Genomic DNA, 6728 nt, shown 5'->3' on the forward strand with positions numbered 1-6728 from the left:
GATTCACTGTGGAGTCCATTCAAAGCTCTTAAAACAAATTTTAGTAACTCATAAAGGTGCAATTCGTAAACTGAAAGAATTGAGTGATTGACGAAAATATCTTCACATGTATCGCTTTTCCTTCTGAAGTAGATGAACTTCAAGATCTTTTTTTGCAAAGTGAAGATAGGTAGCAGTGATGTATAACTGCAACATGCATAAACAAGGACACCGTATTGAATAATGGGATTGATGCAGGTTCTGTAGTAATCAATTAATTGAGCCCTAGGAACAAAATGTCTCAGTTTCGACACAAGACCGGACTGTTTGCTTAATTTTTCTTACGGATTGTATATGACTAAGGAAGGATAATTTCGAGTCAATGGTAACACCTAGATATTTACATACTGGTTTATTTTCAATGAAAGCAGAGTTTAGAGAGAATCTTTGCTCCGAATCGCTTGTCTTTTTATTAGTTCGTATATTCATTTGAATTGTTTTTGATACATTCACTACTAATTTATTGGAATTTAGCCAATCGTTAACTTTTTTAATATCTTCCTCGATATCCACGCAGTGTAGTCCAATTGCAGAAAGGTTTGTATCATCTGCAAAAAGTATAGCTTCTAACTGTCTGCAAACTAGAGGCATGTCGTTTACATATATAATAAACAGTAGAGGACCTAATATTGAGCCTTGTGGAACACCGCAAACGATCTCTTCCCATCCAGATGACACATTATTTAACTTTACTCGCTGTATTCGGCCTTTTAAATAAGATTTGAACCAATTAAGAGAGTTACCTCTTATTCCATAGTTTTCCAATTTACGGATGAGTAGGTTATGATCAATCGTGTCAAAAGCCTTACTAAGATCAAAAAAAAAAAGTTGTTACTTCGTTTGTGGTTTGTTGAATCTTACCTTCTCAGTGAACTCAACTAGAGCATCAACCGTGCTGTGTTTAGTCCGAAATCCGAATTGCTTACAGTATAGTAACGAAAATTTTTCTAGGTAGGAATAAACGCGCCTGTAAACAACTTTTTCATAGATTTTGCTCCACACATTTAGTAATGATATTGGTCGGTAGTTATTTTCGTCAAGTTTAGACCCGCTTTTATGCATTGGTATAACTTTTCATTTTTTTCAGTTCTATCGGAAACTCACCTTTGTTCATCGACAAATTTATTAGAAAAGTCAAATACCTAGCTGTCACAGGTGCCGAGACTTTGACTAGGACATTACTTATATCGTCATCACCGCTTGAGAACTTATTTTCAAGATTATTGATTATTTCAGCACCTTCACGCTCTTTTGCTTGAAAGAGGAACATAGATTGTTGCGCTTTGGGGACCAGACATACAAACTCTCCATTGAGATGTTTACCTATCTCAGAACCAATATTGGCAAAGAATTTATTAAAGACCGCAGCATTATCCCGCAATGAAGGATTTTCAACGTTATTCCTGCATGACTCGAGTATTGGTATTTTTTTGCTTTCATTTTTTTTACCAGTGAGCTCATTTAGCATATTGTATATTTGTCGTTTATCCCTTTTAAAAGATGTGAAATTATTCTTGTAGTACATGGCTTTTGTTAGTCTAAAATTCTTTTCAAATTGCAATCTCGCGTCTTTGAATTTTTCTTTAGCACTAAAATTCGACTTATCTTTCATCCAGTCTTCATGTGCTTTGTTCCTTTTCGTCCTTAAAATTTTAAGTTTATTATTGAACCAATTGGGCAGGTTTTTGTATTTATTTGTTGATTGTGTCAATGGCGCGTGAACATTTACAACCGACAAGAAAGCCTTATTGAAGACATCAAAAGCTATAGACGCATCAGGGGCTAAAACTATATCCGTTTCTACCTTGGATAATTCCGTTTTCAAGTCAACCTGAAAAATCTCCCTCAGATTTTTATTTATCAGAAATCTCGTATCTCTAAAACTGACAAGGTCTGCACTTTTTTCACCATAAATTTTCCATTTTAAAATAATCGGGTAGTAGTCAGAAAAACTTTGTAGCTCCAGTACATCCCAATTTGGTTGTTTGACATTATGATAAATGAAATGATCAAGACAGGTGGATGAGTCTCCCACAACACGTGTTGGTCTTTCTGGAGCTAGTTCGAATCCGTTTGCGGTTATTAGATTTATGTAATCTCTGGTCAACTGGTTATTTTCCAGCGTATTTATGTTTATGTCACCACATATAACCGTTGGACATGCAGAGTAGCACTGTGTTTCAAGGAACTTTTCGAGTTTAGATAAAAAGTCTTTCTTATTAGCTCTAGGTTTATTATAAATAACGATCAGATTAACTTTTCTGTTATGTATTCTAATTTCAGCAAAAATGGACTCTTCGAATGGACTTTCACAAACTTTGACTAAATTACAAGAGTTTCTTAGTTGAATCATGACACCTCCACCTCTAACCGTATTTCTATTTTTAACCGCTATCTGGGTATAACCATTTATCGAGTAACTATTTATGTTGTCATCATTTGACAACCAGCTTTCACTTAGACATAGGATATCAGGCTGAGCATCCAAACTAAAAACAAGTGATTCTAGTTCCGCATAGTGTTTCCTAATGGATCTCACGTTCAAATGAAGAATCGTTGCATCAGACTGCTCATCCACATCTACAAAATTTACAATTTGTTTATTTAGTTTGTCATAGTCAGAACCCAACATCGATCCGAAAGGGCTGATTCATTTGACTTTGGTTATTGGCTTGCCGTAAAAACAACGCATTACATCTTCAATGTTGTAACTGAGATCTACACCCCCTTCGTATAATCCGTTTATTTTATATACAAGGCCATCTGGTTTCCATTCGTAAAATTGCACCCTCTCTGGTCCAAGTTGCGTTGATTCGAATATCACTTCGCATCAAATTGACAAAAGCCAATCGTTCTCTGCTAATATCTTCGTAGATTTTGGCACTCAGGTTGGATGGAATGATCTTCTTCTTTTTGAGCATAGCAATTTTAGTTGACCTACGAATAAATTTAACAATGACGGGCTTGATATGACTTTTCGATGGCAGTCTATGTGCTATTGAAATATCTGTTTCCTCCAACTTGACTCTGATTTCAGATGCTAAGTTGACCACCGCTTTGCTGGTCTCCTCGTATGTTTCCTTCCCTGCGGATTGCTCTGGTAGCCCGAGTATCTTAATGTTGTCTCGTCGGTTATACGTTTGGAGGAACTCTGTCTCAGATAGTGCTTTTAGTTCTATTTTCCGTCGCTCAAAGTTGCTGTGATCTTCTAGCTCTGCTCTGAGGGTTTTGAACTTATCTTGGACAATAGCATTGATGGTTTCACTTAATTCTTTTTTCAATTTTTGGACAATGGTCGGTATCAGGTCTTCTAATGCTTTCTGGATGCCAGCTTCTATTGAACTATTTACACGGTTTTCATTCGACAGTTCTTCGGGACTCAAGGACACACGGCAGCGTTTGTTGTTTCCTTTAAAAAGAGGTGTCTGGCCTCTAAACTTTAGTTGGGGGAACTCAGTATTATCACATTCTTCTGTAATGGTAAAACACTCCTCTGAATTGTCAACTGTCTCATTATTTTCTTGCATTTTTGACTGCGTGAAGGACTTTTGATATGAAGATGCGCAGATAATGGCTACAGTGCTACAGTATATAAAGATTAATGACAAAATGCTATAGAGTAATATGAAATAAATTAAAGTGGAATCCTCTTTGCAAACAAACTCCCAGATCGCTCCAAGTAAAGAAAAACTCAAAAGCTACCGGGAAGACTGCTTACAAAAAGGTTAAAGGAAAAAGCACCTTGAATGCACAAACAATATACAACACTTGCAACTGACACTTTATTTACAGATCATCTGCCTTTTCTGATTGGTCCCGCGGTTGCTGAGCCAGTTTTCGTAACTTCTGTTTCTGTTTGATGCTCTTTGACTTTCTTTTTCTGGCCTTAGATCGCTTCTTCAGAGTTAGTTTCCTAAGGTTACTCTCGTGTGCCAAGATGATATTTACAAAATTGATTTCAATATTTACGTCAGGGTGGACTTTTTGAATTTCTTGGACAAACCACGGAGATTTCTGTTTTCTCTTTGACAAAAGATGTTTCTGAACTAAAATAACAAGAGAAATCCTGTGTTCACAGAGCTTATCGAATAATTGGGGCGTGCCGAAACGTCTATTGTATAGTATGGCTTTAATGTTTTGTCGGAAAATCTTTAATGTTGCTATCAGCTCATCAGTGCTCTGTGGGGTGTTGTTGTTGGTTCTGTGCGGGGTGATTGAGTTACTCAAGATATCGTGCCAAATAATCAGATCTGTTCTTCCATTTAGGCTTCCATGACTCAGAAGATGTTGCAGGTTTTTCAATTTAGAAATACAATTGTTGAAGCTCAATCCGGGTCGCGCGAATATGTTTACTTCTAAAGATTTCCTCTGCCAACTCGGTAAAAAATTGATGGCTTTATACAAACAGCTCGCTCCAACAATGAGAACCATAAAGACTTTAGATGTTTACTTTCATGCCTCACTGGCTCATCTCTGAAACTATTTAATAAGTTTATCACAACAATTAGGCTAATAATTAGAAGGTCAATTAGCTTACAAGATTCTTAGATTTCGGAGAGTTATCCTGTAGGATATTGCAAGATGGCCGTCCTCAATCAAATAGAGTAGAACGCATTCTGTAATTGCAAGTACAAAATCGCATCCAGGCAACGTCTTTTGTTTTCTGACGCTTTCTTGCAGCGACGCTGTTCCACAGTGAAAACCATTTAAAGTGATCTAACGTGAATACTTTGTTTGATGCGAAAATGCTTATTTAGTAGTAAAGAGATGCCAGGGACCTTAACGGGGGGCGGAAGTTTTTTGCAATGGGATTTTTTTGACGGGGTTGGATCTTCGACGGGGTTGGACATTTGACCTACTGAGCTGAAGAATCAAATTTTCAAGTTTTTTGTGAAATTGTTCCTAAGATTATATGCGAGGCCAAACAGGCTAAGTTGAGTGGAGAATATGTTTCATTTTTTGCGCAATCAGCTCATGGGAAAAAAACTATCTTAGTCGCTTGTGCAGATATGGCCACCTTTTATGTCAAGCTATTGCCAGAGATTCTTTGTAGTGGGTAATTTATATAGAGTGACAGTTTTCCAGAGCCACACTAAGAAAACTAAAGCACCTTGAAGTGACAAAAATGAGCACAAATTTACACATGAAATGGGAACAGGATTCTGAAAACTACGAAAACCTACACAGTCTACGCGGCTTGCGTGAGATGATACGTTTGCGAAAAAATTGTCCAGGTTAAAATGTCTGGATTTGGAATGTGATTTTTGAAATTTGGATTTCTAGAAATCAGTTGCCTCTCGTAATTCATTTTTTCATTATTCATCGGTCTTCTATCTTTTCTTCGTTTAGTCAACTTTCTTTTAAATCTAGTTTGTAATTAACCTTTTCAGTCGTTTTAGTTTTTCTCCACCCACTTCTCATTTCCTTGTTCTTTCAATTGATCTTCTACTGCTTTTCATTTTAACTCTTCCAGTCGTCTTTTAACTTTTAAAGAACAGGCACCACATTAAGCCCTACCGCCAGTCAAAAGTGAAATGCTAAAAGTAGCGTTTAATAGATCGCCTCTTGAACATACCACCGGAGACAGTAGTATTTGAGTTGCTGAACGGAACCAAGCGCTTCAGCGATGCAATGAACTAAAAACAAAAATTAAATCAGACTCCAAACAATACCCAAAGGGTATCGGAACGGCATAGACGTACCAGAGCCTCCAACATACTAGAGAAGAGAGGAGTATTGCAGCTGCTGACAGGGACCGGACGCTTCAAAGATGCAAAAACACAAACCTTAATCGGACTCAACAAGAACTTCGAAGGGTATGGGAATGGCATAGAAGGGTCGTGGCGAAGCGGAACCGGAGTATTTTTTTTGTCTGAGCTTTTCAAGGACAATCGTAACAACTTGGGAGACTGTCACTCGTCTAAAAGTAGAACTAAGCAAATGTCGAGCCCCATTGTGTAACAATCAAGAACGACATGTTCCCGCCACGCAATAGACTCCTCTATCGCATTGGTTGATAAACTTACATAAACAAATTAATTAGAAAATTAATTATTTTCTTATTGATCATTTGCTAAATGGGCTAGCTACTTAGTACAGCAACTTTAATTGAGATTTTTCACTTAATGAAAACAGGCTGGTTAGGGTTGATAATACAGAACCAAAATAACCAGACCGAACTGGAAAACTATGCAAAGTTTAGCATTGGTTTTCGATTGTTAATGACCGATTTTTGTTTGATTCTAGCCATTGTTATCTTACTTTTGAAATTACAATTCCGGGAGATATCCTTTTTCTCAATTTCTCCTGCAGCAATACCTTGTCTTCTAATTTATTTCAAATAGCTCATTCTGTCTACGGAGAAAAACTTTGAAGAAATTAGGAGAAATACACGTGAAACTAATTCTCGATTACTTGGTGCTCTGGAGTATTTTACCAAAAAAACTATCAGTAAATAAACAGAGCCAAGAAAGAACTCCCATCACTCCGGAAAATATTCTCGACTTTTAATGCTACAACGTCCAAGAAACATTTTTACGCCATCCCTGATGTGACCATTAAACGGTTTTGTCAGACTTAGTCTTCATTGAGTAGAAAATCTAGCTCAAAAAATTTTTTGAACATCAGCTACCACGTATTTGCTTAGGCCAACATGTCCCCTCCATTCATCAGGCAAAGACGACTAGCTG

The 6728-nt window shown here is 37.1% G+C and overlaps 1 protein-coding gene across 1 annotated transcript in view; it reads right to left on the reverse strand.

Annotated features, from left to right (window-relative positions):
• The window catches only part of LOC142339563 (putative small nuclear ribonucleoprotein Sm D1), a 179917-nt gene extending 175369 nt beyond the window's left edge, over positions 1 to 4548 (reverse strand). Inside the window, exon 1 of the mRNA XM_075389697.1 lies at positions 4519 to 4548. The gene's annotated coding sequence lies outside the window, so the exon portion shown is untranslated. The remainder of the gene's footprint in view (positions 1 to 4518) is intronic.
• Between the last annotated feature and the right edge of the window lie 2180 nt (positions 4549 to 6728).

This window comes from Convolutriloba macropyga, chromosome 5, assembly GCF_964194025.1.
Source record: "Convolutriloba macropyga chromosome 5, txConMacr16.3, whole genome shotgun sequence".
NCBI lineage: Eukaryota > Metazoa > Xenacoelomorpha > Acoela > Convolutidae > Convolutriloba > Convolutriloba macropyga.